General features: G+C 36.8%; 1 long non-coding RNA gene across 2 annotated transcripts; it reads right to left on the bottom strand.

The window, feature by feature from the left end:
• Nucleotides 1-2,881: 2,881 nt before the first annotated feature.
• Nucleotides 2,882-15,237, bottom strand: LOC106098798 (B- and T-lymphocyte attenuator). 2 transcript variants are annotated; one of them, XR_002058461.2, is made up of 6 exons: nucleotides 15,120-15,237; nucleotides 13,325-13,654; nucleotides 13,183-13,230; nucleotides 12,966-13,094; nucleotides 12,840-12,871; nucleotides 10,293-12,357 (listed from the first exon to the last, which is right to left on the bottom strand). It is a non-coding gene; the product is annotated as a B- and T-lymphocyte attenuator (long non-coding RNA). The 2 variants fall into 2 exon arrangements; XR_003216968.1 differs by lacking the exons at nucleotides 10,293-12,357; nucleotides 12,840-12,871; nucleotides 12,966-13,094; ... (1 more) ...; nucleotides 13,325-13,654; nucleotides 15,120-15,237 and adding exons at nucleotides 2,882-4,752; nucleotides 4,848-4,976; nucleotides 5,065-5,112; nucleotides 5,204-5,533; nucleotides 6,719-6,833.
• Nucleotides 15,238-15,418: the final 181 nt, after the last annotated feature.

Below are 15,418 nucleotides of genomic sequence, written 5' to 3'. Positions count from 1 at the left end.
TGGGTTTAACTTGGTTAGTAAACCTGCTGTTTTCCAGCAGGTTTACTGCAGTGTTGATGCTTGATGAAGCACTACACAGCAGTCTTGATTTGGGTTTTTTTTTTCGGTTTGAAGCAGAAGGCTGGTTACCAGCGGGCAGGAAAGCTTGTGGTTTTGGTGATTATGCAGTTCCTTCCAAGTCTTTTTGCTGTACTAAACAATATTTGTTACCCAACTAAAAATAAAGCCAGTATGGAAGTGCAAAATACTTCCCTTCCTTTAATGGCTGCTAGAGGCTCCTGTGTTAAAATACCCAGATTAAGAGCATAAATACAACCAGACACAACAAATGGGATTTTGATCTCTGGCTTCTTCTACCTCTGAGACAAAAGCATGTTTGGGGTGTTTTTCACTTAATTATTTTTAAATATTTCATTTAATGTTTTTGTGTGTCTTTGTGATCTTGGGCAGATGTTCTTTGTTTTTGCTTGTTAAACTTATGATCAGAGTGAATTACAGATTCCCATTGCCAAGATATCTCTAGAGCTCTCTCCTCCAAATATGGTTGCATCAGGTGACAATAGAGGTAGTTTTTGCTTTGGAGTTCTTTGATAGTTAAGAATGCTTGTTTTGTGCATGAAATAAGCCACAATGCAAAATTAGGTAGTGAATTTTGGAATTTTGCATATTTTGATATTGTAGGAGAATAAAAATACATAAAAATAAGGCAAAGCATACCTGATACTGAGATCTTGATGGCGAGGGCAATTATGCTATGATGGTATCCTATTAAACCAAATCTGTGCAGCTCATCATCATTAATGAAAATCTGCTTAAAACTTAAATATGAGATCAACCTGTCCTTAACATGTTTGTGTGTTATTTCCACGTTTTCTCTTTTACTAATCTGTTCACAGTTGTTTGAGTCGAAGTTTTTACACCAGATGACATTTAGTGATTCTCCACAGTGTTTGGGTGGTTTTCAATGACTTGGCTCTCCAGACTATAATCACAGCTTCACACTAGGCATTTTCTAACAGTAGATTGCTTTACTATGTGCTGTGCCCTGATATTTTACTATCTTTCATAACAGATGTAAGTGGGTTTTTTTTAGTATTCTTTACATCTCATTTAAAGTTTTCCAGGTACAACACCATGTATAGTACTGAGAAAAATGCAATTTTTGAACGTAGTGCTTTCAGTGAGAGAAACGTTTTGTCACTCACAGAGACAAAGTCGACTGGGTGAGTGACAAAACATTTCTCCCACTGCTAGGGCCAGATGAACAGAACCAACCTTCTGGAACATCTGCTTGTCAGTTTTTTTCGAAAAGGGAATTAATCATTTTTTGTGATATGCCACTGGCCAACAGTCCAAACAGATTGCAGTTTTGGCTGTGGCTGAAGCTTCAAGGGGATTCTGTTCAGCTCTCATGAGACTCAGCAGGGGATAGCATTTCCCTCCCCACACTATATATGGTGGGGATGGGGCACTGCTGACTTCAAGTAAGGGTATAGACAGGCAGACTTCCTGTTTGCCTTTCTATGCAGGCAGACATCCTGATTGTATAGAGAGGCAGGTCTTTCACTTCATGACTGAACTGCTGGGGCTCCTAAGCATTTTCACTTTGCATTAATACTGTGGAATATTTGATTGTGGAAAATCTATCAGGGAAGAAATTTCACAGACTTCACTTATAGTGAGCTCTTTAGAGCGCCCCATTCTTTCACAAATGTTTGTAGAGAGGCTGCATGGTTGGTTACTTGATTTTGTAGACCTGTAATGGAACTAAAAACACCTGAATTCAAAAATTAAAAGGTGTGGCCCAATACTTTTGTCCATCTCAAACTCTTCTTTAAATGTGAGGGAAAGTGGAACAGGAGAGTGGCTGATGGATTAGTGGTGGCATCTGCGTATGTTTAGCAAGTGAATATTGATCAGTCTATGTTCCTACTCTGCATTATGGCTATAATCTGTGGGTAGCAACCACTGAGTAAGTCTGTGACACTTTCACACAATCGTATGAAATTGATTTGGTAGCAATTGTTTACAGAATTTAAATGTGTTTTTCACTGCTTAAAGTTTCATGTGGCGCCATTAAAAAATGTAACTTTTGTCTATTGTGAAAACTGTGTTAAATAATGTCTTTGTTTTGCTTTGTTTGCTTGTTTGTGAATGCTCTTTCTTTCCAGGAAGTTGCTCTAGCTTCAGACCCACACATACAATGACTCAGAGAAATCTGAGATGCAAAAATCAGGGAAAGAAGGCCATGGTGTTAAGGTCTCCAACCTCCAGCAGTTATAAAACATGGAGTCTAAGCTGGGAAATAATGGTATTTGTTTGTATCATAAGCTGGCATTCTCTAATTCTTCCATTCTCATTTGCTTGTAGTTTCTGGTACCTTTAAATAGCTAATCATTGCTACCCTTACTTGAATAAGTGGCGCCAACAGTAAGGCCATGACCCAAACTGCAATGCTAAGTATATAAACATGTGGTTGCGGTGGGGCACCACTTGCCACATGATCTCATTGAAACCTTAAATCTGTCCATCTTTAATTTCCTGCACATTTAAGTTTAACCCCACTGCTGTGGTCAACAGACACGGCGTTGTATTTCTGACACTAGTGGTGACAAAAACAACGAGGGCTGTTTGTAGGACAGAAAAAGGTATGAGATGAAATCGGCTTATTTAAATATTAAATATTTGTTCGTATCTTCAAGCATCTCTGGTGCTATTACTACATTTTGCAACGAGCCACGAGTGGACATGATCATTGTTTCTCTGCATAATATATGAAAATAATGAGCTCAGCTAAGAGAAATAAAAAATATGTAATACAGTGAGTACATTTATTAACTTAACTTTATACACAAAATAATCTTTCAAAAGCTGTACATGAGCTACTCATTAGTTTACATTACAAAACTTTTTTTTTTCACGTTTGTCATCCTGTAACAAATCAGAAGACTGCATTACAAATATCAGCAAGTCTATACAGAACAAATCTATTCAATTAATGAATTTTATGACGTTGTCAAAGTTGAATACGTTAATTTTTTTTTTTTAAATTCCAACTCAAGTCATTGCATGGATTTGAATGGGGGAACAAAGTCATATCAGAAAATAAAAGCATTGTCTGGATTAAACCTGAGCGTGAGAGAATAAAGTTGCTGCTGCTTTTGGTCTATTCATGATAGCTTAATAGGACACAGTGCGTCTACACAACCACAAGCTTCCTCCATTCACCTCGTTTGCAGTCTGGTGATTGACTTATTTCTCATCACATTATGTTTTTACACACACCCATTGATTCATCAGATTGTGGAACCATATCTAGTTGCAATAATGTTTCAGTCCTTTGAGTTTTGCACAATTTGTTTTTGCACAGCTGTCTTGAGCATTTGTCAATTTGGGTTGAAGTCTGACTAGGTCATGGAAACACTTTGATTCTTTTGTTTTTCAGCCATTCTGTCGTAGAGTTGCTGTTGTAGTTGTGCTTGGGATCATGGTAGTGTTGCATGCCCCAGTTTTGGCCTAGCTTTAGTCATTGGACAGACGGCCTCACATTTGACTCGAGAATACTCTGGTATACTGAGGAATTTGTGGTCGACTCGATGACTGTAAGGTCCCCAGCTGCATCACAAACCAAAAAACATCCCCCTTCCACCACTTTGACTGAAAGTTAGTTTGAGTTGTTTGTGCTGATACACTTTGTTTGGTTTTTGCAAACATTTCAACTTTGGTCTCATCTGTCCAAAATATATTGTTGCAGAAGTTCTGTGCTTTTTTCAGATGTAACTTTGCAAACCTAATCTATGATTCAACATTTTGTTTGTTTGTTTTCCTGGAGTCTTTGTCCTGGTAACCCTTCCAAACAAGCCATAATGTCCAATGTTTTTTTAATTGTACTGTCACAAACTTTAACAGGCCTATAGAACTTAATCTAGCCTCTGAGCATTGCACTGTCAGACCCTGCAGGGAATATGTGGTGTTTTGTTGCTCTAGATCAGCCAACTTGGTGAAGATCTCTCAGTCAGGTGTATCTGATTAGCTGCATTTGACTGCTATGTACCTTCTTTATTCCTATGGAAGCAATGGAGATTTACTTAGTTTTTCAAGTAAATTAAGAATTATATAGTCAAACTTTTTTCTTTACATGACTGTACTGATTTACATTTTTACACCATTTCATCCACAAATAGCCATTTCAAATGAAAAAAATTGAGGAACTGTTGATGACAGCATATTCTGGATTTTTAACTTGATTGTGCCAGGGTGTGCTGCTCTCCAGCAGGTTTTCTAGGTTGTCTGTGGTTGATGACAGCATACGTTGCATGATCTACATTTCTTACTGCTGGATCTGAAGCTGAAATCTGGGCTGGCGAGCTGGTGATTCTGGTCTTTCAGCAGTAAAAGAAGACTCTGGGTTTTTAACTTGGTTAGTCATGGTGTGATATTTTAAACCATGTTTAGTAGCATGTCTATGGTTGATAATACCATATATTACACATTGTTGATATTTAAGTGCTGGATTTGAAGCTGAAATCTGGTACTCATGGGGCTGGCAAGCTGGTGATTCTGGTCTTTCAGCACTAAAAGAAGGCTCTGGGTTTTTAACTTGGTTAGTCATGTTGTGATATTTTAAACCATGTTTCGTAGCGTGTCTACGGTTGATGATACCATATACTGCACATTGTTGATATTTCAGTGCTGGATTTGAAGCTGAAATCTGGTTCGAACAGGGTTGGACAGCTGGGGAGGTCAACACTGCTGTAGAAAAAGCCAATAAATAAATTACCCATTTTTAGACGGTAAATTCAATAAATTCAGATTCAACTATCCAAAATAAAAATTAATGCTCTTACGTTTCCAGTCATAAGAACTCAGGAAGATGAGTGCAGTCAGTATGAGAATCAGAAGCACTATGCCAAAATAAATGTAGAAGTATGGCCTCCAGTTCTTATCCTCATTGTGATAAGGGCTCGGTGTTGTACCTACAAAAGCAGAATCACCAGATCAGTCGGGCTAAACTGCATCCACTAAAATGTTGGCAGTGATATTCTGACAAATAAAGCTTCTCACCTGCATTTTTATCGTTATTATCAGAGTTTTCAACTCCCTGGTACATGTCTTTAGGGAATGATAGACAGAATTATCACTTCGTATTTTATTATTTCATATTTTAATGCAGATGAAGAATAAAATATATCTGAAAGCATACCTGATACTGAGATGTTGATGGAATGGCTGATTGAGGTGCCATTATATCCTAGTAAACGACATCTGTACCGACCATCATCATGAATGGAAATCTCCTTGAAATGTAAATATGACATCAGCTTATCCTCATCAGGATTCTGTGTTATTTCCACATTTTTTGTTTCATGAATCCGTTCACAGTTGTTTGAGTCGAGGAGTTTACACCAGGTGACCTCCAGCGTTTCTCCACAGTGTATGACCGGACAGCTGACCTTCAGACTTTGTCGTGGAGGAATCTTCCAGGTGCTGCCTCTTCGGACCATAATGTCAACTTCACACGAAGCATGTAAACCTAAAAAAGTAAAGAAGAGAGATTTATAGATGATAATGGTTTAAAACTGTTTTTCTTTGTTTTTTAATTGTTTTGAACAGTATCTTATTTATTTCTGATTGTTGTATAATTTAATTATTGAGTTGATAAAAACAGTCACTGTATGTAGGAACTATTGCATTTTTTTGACACCACTCACAGTTCTTAGCTTGACTATGGTGCTTGTTTTACAAACTTAAGCATCAAACTGTTATTCCTATCTTACACTACTGATGTAACTAGTAGTAGTAGAAGTAAGACATATATTATTAGCATCAAATTCAAAATAATGTAATAATACCATTTATAGACCAATAATACCAATAATACTAATATCATTTATAAATTACATTATTAATTTCAAACATTTTACATGTTTTCTTTGTTCTACTGTAAATAAAATCTGATTTTATAATATATGCAGATTTCTTGCATCGTGTTTTCATTTACATTTTACACAGCATCCCAACTTTTTTGGAATTACACAAATTGTCATTTTCATACTAAAATGGTCATTTTTGTATGTTGAAGATTAAATCTGAATTTATGTGGTTAACATGTCATTTTGTGATTTAATATCAGTATCACACATCTTAAATTTGTATCAGTTCTACATGCTATGTTTATGTTCAGCAACACACATGAAAATAAAATAGAATAAAATAAAAAATAAACATCAAAACAAGATAGGAACCAAACGTAGGGAATTTGTGAAAGCACTGATTCTATGGCGGTGCTCATTTTGTCTGAGGCACTCCTTGGAAGGAATACAAAGATTAAACTTAAGAATCAAATAAATCAAGAGCTTTTTCTTTAAAATATATTTAAATACTTTTACTGTCATGACACGGTGTCATGTTTAACCTAAAAAAAAACCCAAAACACAAACTTTGAACTTGTTTTAGTTAATGCACGTTCATCAGGAAGTTACACAGAATTCAAAGAAGCAGGAAATACTGCAATTGTTTCAGCGTACCCAAATATTATATCTGTGTCTCTTATATTCTACATTCCAGTCTTGTGCTCTCAGTCTTCACTTTTCAGTCTCAGCCAACAAATATCTTATTTGTTTAAGTTGTTTTCCCATCGTCTTTTTACAATTAGTTTATATTAAATAACTAATCATTAATAAAAGAGCTTTAATAAAAAGCATTAATAAAGGTTTACCTTTACTGCTTCCATCTACAGACACAAACACAAAGCAGCAAAAAATCATCAGAGAGTTAAATCCGTCCATCAGGCTCATCATGCTCAGACCTTAAACTTACAAATAATCTGTTGAAGGTACTGCAGGGGCTACTTAGACTTGTGACAAGCTCACCACTTCCTTGGTTGTTCACACATGTGCATTTCAGGTTGTGACATGATGAAGTTTCTAGTTTCTAGTATTAAAGAAGAATCAAGATAATAAATAAAAATAATAAAATAAAATAAAATAAATAAAACTTCTCTCACGAAGTGAGACACATACAGTTCAAATGCATTTATTTTACTTGCAAGGAAGCAGCAGTATACACAGCAAATGTCTATGCGAGTGCTCACAGGGGCAGTCCGGCAAGTTTCATTTATACACTTCTTCCAATGTTATCCAATGTTATGTGCCTGAATCTCTTACAGAGAAAAAGTAGTTTCAATCATGTACTTAATCATGATTGAAACTACTTTGGATAACAGAGAGCAGAGGAGCCACAACAAGGCCTGAGAAGATAGAGAGAAACATTCCTTCAGCTTATTGGAAAGAGTGTTGTATAGCTTTAAAATTTTCATTTTCATTTCTATCTATCAAATTAGTTAGTGTAATAATCTACAGTGAAATCTGATTCCAGTGTTGTTCCCAGTTTTTGATTTCTAGTTGAGTTTTGATTCCTGTTGGTTTTATTAATGTTCATTTAACTCAATTGGAATTTAAATTCTTGTTTATTATTAGTTACTCAATTTGTTTCTTATTAATATTTGATTTTTATGTTCCTTCTTAGCATCTAGGGCCTTTTGCAGTTAGTTCCACTGCCTGTTTATTTCCATTAGCAGTCTGGTTGTCATGTGTGAACATGAGGAAGGAAAGGACCTAAACGCAGGACTCGCAGGTAGGTGAGGACTGGTGATTTATTGCAGAGAACCGAGGAATGAACAGAACATGAGATGGCTGACTGAACTGGACTGGACAGAACACACGGGAACGACAACATTAATGACAAGACAATGAACAGGTGGAAACTGATGACTTAAATACACAGACTGATGAGGATGATAATGAGAGACCGGTGAGAAACACAGCTGAACATAATGAAACAGGAAATGGAACATGTAGAAAATAAACAATGAACATGAACTGAAAACGCTGGGTCATCAACCCAGGAACCCTGACACTGGTTTGAAGAGTTTAGTTCCTTGTGTTATTTTCCTTAGCCTTTGCCTGTGTGCCTCTGTGTTGTATTATATAGTGTTAGCGTCTTATCTCTGTTTTTGTGACTTCTTGTTTTACTTTGTTTTTACTATTATGTGTCTCTTGTGTCGTGTTCAGCTGTGTTTTTTTTCCTTTCGGTTTTCACTTTACAAATTAGTGAAGAGAATTTAACATTATTAATAAGGTATTGGAAAATTTACCTTTATACCATGAATGAACCAGTAGACTTGCTCCAGAGTGGGAGTCCGTGTCCTTCGTGGACTCCATGGTGGGATGCTAGATAGTGCCTTATTTAAGGACTCCATTTTTCCTGCTGGGCAACATCAGCACTTACGTGAGCAATGACAGTGAAGTCTGAAAGGCTTATGTTGTCTGTAACGGACAACTAGTTCAAATATAAGAGTGTTCGTAAGCACACTGGGCGCCAGGTCACCTTAAGTGCCAAGTCTATGATTGTTTTTCTAAAAGGCCATCAGACCTATGGCCGTATGTCTTGGACATTCAGGTGAACAGAGATGTTGAACCGTTAATAGATCACCACATGTAGTGAGGTTGGGCTGGGAATGTCTGGTGGAGGGCCCTTTCTGGGAGATCGTCACTGTGGACACTGAGTCCAAGTGGACCATATTCCACTTTCCTGTCTGTCTTTACTGCTCCAGTATCTAATAAAGGTAAAAATGCCATAAATCTATCTTTAAAAACAAATAAATAAAAGAGCAGCATCTGGGAAGAAGTGGGACAACTCATCCACCACTGTAGCTGAGGTCATAGGGTTAAAAAATTCCACCCTTGGGAGGTGGATTAAAATTCCACATGTCTTTATTGTTGTAGGGCTGTCTTCATTAAACTGGGATAGTGTTTCCCCTCTTTAACAAGGGAGCTCTCTGGGAAGGTCAGTTTCATCAGTACTGGAGATGAGACTCCACCCTTTAGTCGAACCTTAGATTGAAGAGGAACAGCGTAGCTTTCATCCTAGTTGTGGATCAGCTGGATCAACTCTTCATTGTCTCAAGAATAATAAAGGTTGTGTGAGATTGGACAAAATCTCACACAACCTTGTCTTTTAGAACAACTCGTCTATCTCTGTGGTTGCTCATAGAATTAAAGAAAAAGCTCTCCAATGGCCAGGCCACTTGGGCATGGGAACTGCTCTAAGTCTGGATACTTCTGGGTTTTCTTGGTCGACCTGCAATATCATGTGGAAGTGAACAGTAATTTTGAATCGGTAAACTGGGGTGAAAGTCCTCAATAAGTTTTTGAAAAGGGGACTCTCTGGGAAGCTTTGTCCCAGCTCTATATAGTTTTTCTCCTGTCCTACAAATCAGCATATGTTCTGTAGTCACAGAGGAGTCATTCATTGCTTCCCTTGGCATGTTCTGTGGAGGTTGCTTCAGGAATATGGTGTATCAGGCTGAAGGTTAAAGGTTATTTAGTCCCAGTAAAACTATAGCAAGAGATTGGTTCACATTGCCAGTGGACTGGACTTTATGGACAGAATTTCTATGTGCATGCAATGGGCAGGTGGTGTAAGATCAAAGTCAGTTGATTTGTTGGCCTTAACATCTCATTTCTGATTTCTTTAGATGATGTAGTGTAAGTTTAAGGTGATCAGAGTGATCATCTCCAGGTTGTAAGTGACCAAGTGTGAAACAACTGTGGATAACAATTAGAACCAAGTCTATGACCATGATTCTCAGTCGCAAAAAGTTAAAGTACCCATTTCAGGTTGGGGATGAGCTGCTGCCCTTTGCTCCATGTGTGAGGGACATACTGAGCAAGAAATTGACACATGGATTTGTGCAGCATCTGCAGAGGATGTCTGAAAGACTGAGATTACACAAACAGGTGCTGGAAATGTGCTTGATCCGAAGGTTGTCTGAGTTCTCACTTAGAGATATGGTGAGGAACATGAAATAGGCTCACAGCAGAGCCACTCTTCCACACTGAAAGGAGCCAGGATGTTTCAGGTCTATTCAAGAGGCCCAAGAACCAGACATAATACACATTATACAGACCTCTTCTTACCTCTTCTTACCTCCACAGACACAGATGGGCAGCATATAGAATACATATATATCCCATTATATTGATGCTCAAAGTTTTAGAGAAAAGCATATTGTAAATAAAGAAAGAGTCTTGGCTTTGAATTGTTGTTGAATTAAATGTGTTTTTCAGTGTTTAAGATTTCATGTGGCTATTGTATTTCAGAAGTAATGTGGGTTCAAAACACTTGAAATGTTAAATATTAAACATATTAAAAGCGCTCACTATTCCATGGTATGAGCATAGGCACACTGCTCACCAGCTTATAAATCACAGCAAACCTTTCCACAAGCATAATGTAGTAAATGGGTTTATTTTCTGCAGATTTCTGTTTGTGACACTTGACAAGAAAATTATGATCATGCACCAATGTTTTATTGACCTGTTAGCTGATATCACACACTGCACATACAGTAAACGATGGGCACAGCTCGAAATGATTAAAAGTGAAGGCAGTTCACAAGTACCTTAAATCTGAATTATTTCTAAGAACAAGGGGCAACCTCTGTGATTTAAAAAAAAATAAATGTTTGGTTGTATAGATATGGAAAAACCTTCCCTGGTCCCCCCACCACATATACCTCAGTAAAAACTTATGGGCAGAATCACTGGTTTGAACTGAATGCAACATTTAAAAAAATCATACCTATAGAGTCTGTAGTCTATTGTCTATGGTATTATTTAAAAAGCAAAACAAATAATCAAACATGTATATATACAAATACATATATACTAATGTAGATCAATTGAGTGTAAGTATTAAAGAGGCAGGATTAATGCTGACATTTGAAATTATTCTAAACAGTTAAATTGCAGCTTTACCATAATTGTTTTAATATTTTGATAAACACCTGTTTTTTTCCAGGAAAATGCTCTAACTTCAGACTCACTTATAAAATGATTCAGAGAAATTTTAAAGGTGAAAATCCCCCTTAAACGGAATTGCACACAGTGTATGTCCACAAAAAGGCCCTAACATTTTACAAGGGGAGATTTCTTTAAGGTTTCCAACCTCAAATGGTTAACAAACATAGAGTCTACTATGACAACGACTATGTTGTCTTTATTTAATATTTCCTCTAATTCCTCCATTCTCCGCTGCTTGTAGTTTCTGGTACCTTTGCATAGCTAACCAATACTACTCTTACTTGTTTTTCTTTTAAGTATAGAATATGTGAAAAGACGGACCAAAAATAAGGCCATCACCCAAACTGCAGTATTAACAATGCAAACATGTGGTTGAGGCAGAGCGTCCCTTTTCACAAAATGTCATTGTCAGAAATGTTTCCATCTTTAACTTCCTGCACATTTGAGCTAAACCACACTTCTGTGGTCAACAGGCAAGGTGTTGTCTCTGACAGTAGTGGTGACAAAAACAACAAGCACTGTATGTGGGACAGGTATGAGAAACTGTTCATATCTCTCAAATCTCTCTGGTACTGATTAACATTTCTTTTTAATGACTGCCATCCTTCTATAACAAATCAGTCAGAAAACTGCATTTAAGTGTTATTCGTCTGTGAAGAAGAAATCTGTTTATGACCTTTTTTGAAAGTACGACAGTTACTACAGTCAGTCAATACAAGGACTAGAATCAGATGACACCACAAGTACAATACAAAGTACAATAAATTATTAATTGAAAAAGAAGCAGTGCTGGGAACAAACCCGAGGCCTAGAGAATGAAGTCACTGCTGCTTCCGGTTTAGTCATGATAACTGTAGAGGACATACGGTTCACTTAGAGAACCACAAGCTTCCTCCATTCATCTCTTCTGCAGTATGGCTGTACAGCTGTACGTTTCATCATGTGACTCCACCACATATTGCAAAACATTTTTCCATTTTTTCATCTGCAAGTGTCCCTTTCAAATCAACAACACTCAGGAAAATTTGATGACAGCATACTCTGGGTTTTTAACTTGGTTAGGCACAGTGTGCTGTTTTCCAGCAGGTTTGCCGTGGTTGATGACAGCATACGTTGCATAGTCTTCATTTCTGACTGCTAGATTTGAAGCTGAAATCTGGTACTCATGGGGCTGGCGAGGTGGTGATTCTGGTCTTTCAGCAGTGATAGAAGACTCTGGGTTTTTAACTTGGTTAGTCATGGTGTGATATTTTCCACCCTGTTTGGTAGCGTGTCTATGTTTGATGATACCATATACTTCACAGTCTTGATATTTATCTGCTGGATTTGAAGCTGAAATCTGGTTCGAACAGGGCTGGGAAGCTGGTGATACTGATCTGTCTGGAGTATATGATGAATAGATGTCATTCAAAACAGACAAGCTGGTCAGTGGGACAGGAGTGGAAGGAGGGCTCCATTTAGGGAGGTCTGGTATCATATGAGTGGGCATTTCCTACGGCACAAAACACCAAAATGAGAATATATTAGACAGTAAAAAAATTCTTGACACTCCCATGACGCTAAATCCTAAGTTAGTTGGAAGACAATTAGCTTAGAAAACAAGTAAAATCGGCCTGCCAGGTTGTCAGAGGCTCACAAAATGTTATATAATTTATTACTTGTTTATTTTATGGGCTATAAAAACATTCAAACTGAAACAAAAAGAAAGAATGAGTTCATCAGTGAGTGAAACTACGGGTTCTCCTGTTTTCAAGCCTTTTGTTAGACCAAAGGTACGCTCAAAAAAAAGTCAAAAATTACACTTCTCCAAGGTGCCATTAGACGCTGGCTCCAAAAGTGAGTAAGTAAAATTTTACTTATATAGCACCTTTCAAGACAAGGATAAAAAAAGTGCTTCACAACAATAACAGCGCAGAAATAATACTTTTTGTTCCACAAATATCCCAAAACTATATCTTTAAAAGCCAACATTACCTCTCCCTTTACGTAGTTTAAGGTCAGCACTCCTGTAGAAAAGTCAATAAATAAATTACCCATTTTTAGACGGTAAATTCAATAAATTCAGTTTCAACTATCCAAAATAAAAATTAATGCTCTTACGTTTCCAGTCATAAGAACTCAGGAAGATGAACGCAGTCAGTATGAGAATCAGAAGCACTATGCCAAAACAAATGTAGAAGTATGGCCTCCAGTTCTTATCCTCATTGTGATAAGGGCTCGGTGTTGTACCTACAAAAGCAGAATCACCAGATCAGTCGGGCTAAACTGCATCCACTAAAATGTTGGCAGTGATTTTCAGATAAACGCAGCTTCTTACCTGCATTTTTATTGTTATTATCAGTGTTTTCAACTCCCTGGTGCATGTCTTTAGGGAATGATAGTAGACAGAATTAACACTTCATATTTTATTATTTCACATTTTAATGCCGATGAAGAATAAAATATATCTGAAAGCATACCTGATACTGAGATGTTGATGGAATGGCTGATTAGGCTGATATTATATCCTAGTAAACGACATCTGTACTGACCATCATCATGAATGGAAATCTCCTTGAAATGTAAATATGAGATCAGCTTATCCTCATCAGGATTCTGTGTTATTTCCATATTTTTTGTTTCATGAATCCGTTCACAGTTGTTTGAGTCGAGGAATTTACACCAGGTGACCTCCAGCGTTTCTCCACAGTGTATGACCGGACAGCTGACCCTCAGACTTTGTCGTGGAGGAGTCTTCCAGGTGCTGTTTCTTCGGACCATAATCGCAACTTCACACGGAGCATGTAAACCTGCAAAAAAAATTTTTTAAGTAATGCGTAATTCTTATCAGAAAAGAATTAAAGCCTGTTTACATGAAGCATATTTTCGTCTTTTGTGATCGCAGCAATGAAATACATTTTTATGTTAATACTATATAAACTGTCCCATCCCATACATGTCTTCCATCTTATTTATTTGTCTATCTGTCATTTTCCTAGTGGTTTTATTAATCTAATTAAGTCTCAAACTCTCTGGAGCACTAACATTTCAAAGACAGAGAGAATATAGACGTAATAGTAATTAACGCAATGGATGCTGTGTATTAAAAAAACAACATGTTTTATATTCACATGTGTATTTACATAAGACAAATTATTTTATAATGTTTGTTTTTCACTCTAACAGTATTGTTTTCTCAGTAACTGGAGGACTTACTGGCCATTTACTTGTGCAAGATAAGATTAAGATTCATGTTTGTAAAGATTTGTTTTAAGTTTTAAGTCTGGTACGTATGTAATGTTTACATATTTTAATTAATGCTTAATTAATGTTTTTACAATAAACTTTATGATAATATACACTGTATAAAGGAACTGTACTGTATTGTGTGGCTTCTGTGTGGCATGGTTGAGATTTAGTGTCGTGAGGCTGCATGCCACAGAGGGAAATGTAGCTGCAGATTTTACCTTTACTCTGGTTTACACTGACAGAACGCACCTCCTGAGCTGAATCAAAAGCCCTTTAGTCTTACTCACCCATAACTCAGTGCTCAGTCAAATAATAGACACCTCCAGCATTAAACCTAATATTAATGATTAGAGGTGTAACAAATCTACAGATAGACAAGAAGCCAATAATACTTTGAGGGAGTGCCCATAAGCCCTAGTCATAAAAGATAATAATAATCTTCACATATTTTCTAAGATTCTCCCTCATCATCTATAATATCATAGTGGCTGTAACACACACATATGCCAACATTTGGCATGCGATGTTCAAATAATTCATATCAGCGCATTTTTCCAAGAACAACATCTGATTATTTGGTTAATTAGGTATGCCTTTATGATTTGACGTTACGTAAAATATCATCTCTATATATTTTTTTCACAAAACTCAATCGCGTGCCCCAGAAGTATGTCATCATTATAAAATCGTATGTATCCTCAAATGGCCAAACACTCTCTTTATTTAGTCCAGCAACCACACGATGTATACAACAGTAACAATAAAGTGTGCTACATTGTTTGTTTTCTGTACAACTTTAAAGCAAGTTGAATTCATCATTTTAATCCCTGTCATGTTTTTTTCACACTCTTTATGTTAAATATTTAATAAATAGTTTTAAACATTAATCTTTGTTCCTCAGTAATGATTACTCTGTATCTCTTATAGTCTATGTTCTAGCAGTGTGCTCTAAAGTGTTACTACCCTCAACCAACCATGACGCATCTATTACAGCTATTTCATCAATAAAATAATATTTATGTTTACCTTTGCCGCTTCCATGGATAGAGACAAACACACAGCAGCAAAATATTATCAGATAATTCAGCTTATCCTTTAGGCTCAACATGCTCACAGCCTGAAAGGTTTCAAATAATTGACTGTAGGTACGTCAGGGGCTTTTTTTCACATGTGACAAGCTCACCACTTCCTGACGTCCCACACGCATGCCACGACCATTCTGCACATTTTGTGTAATTCAGTATGCTGTTACTTAACAAAGTTTCCAGCAATGTTAAGGAGGAGTGGACTTTATGTAATCAAACAAGTACTTTTCCACTAGCTCG

Source organism: Oreochromis niloticus, linkage group LG16 (assembly GCF_001858045.2).
Source record: "Oreochromis niloticus isolate F11D_XX linkage group LG16, O_niloticus_UMD_NMBU, whole genome shotgun sequence".
NCBI lineage: Eukaryota > Metazoa > Chordata > Actinopteri > Cichliformes > Cichlidae > Oreochromis > Oreochromis niloticus.
Note: the sequence above shows the minus strand (reverse complement) of the source record. Positions and strands in the feature narration are given on the sequence as shown.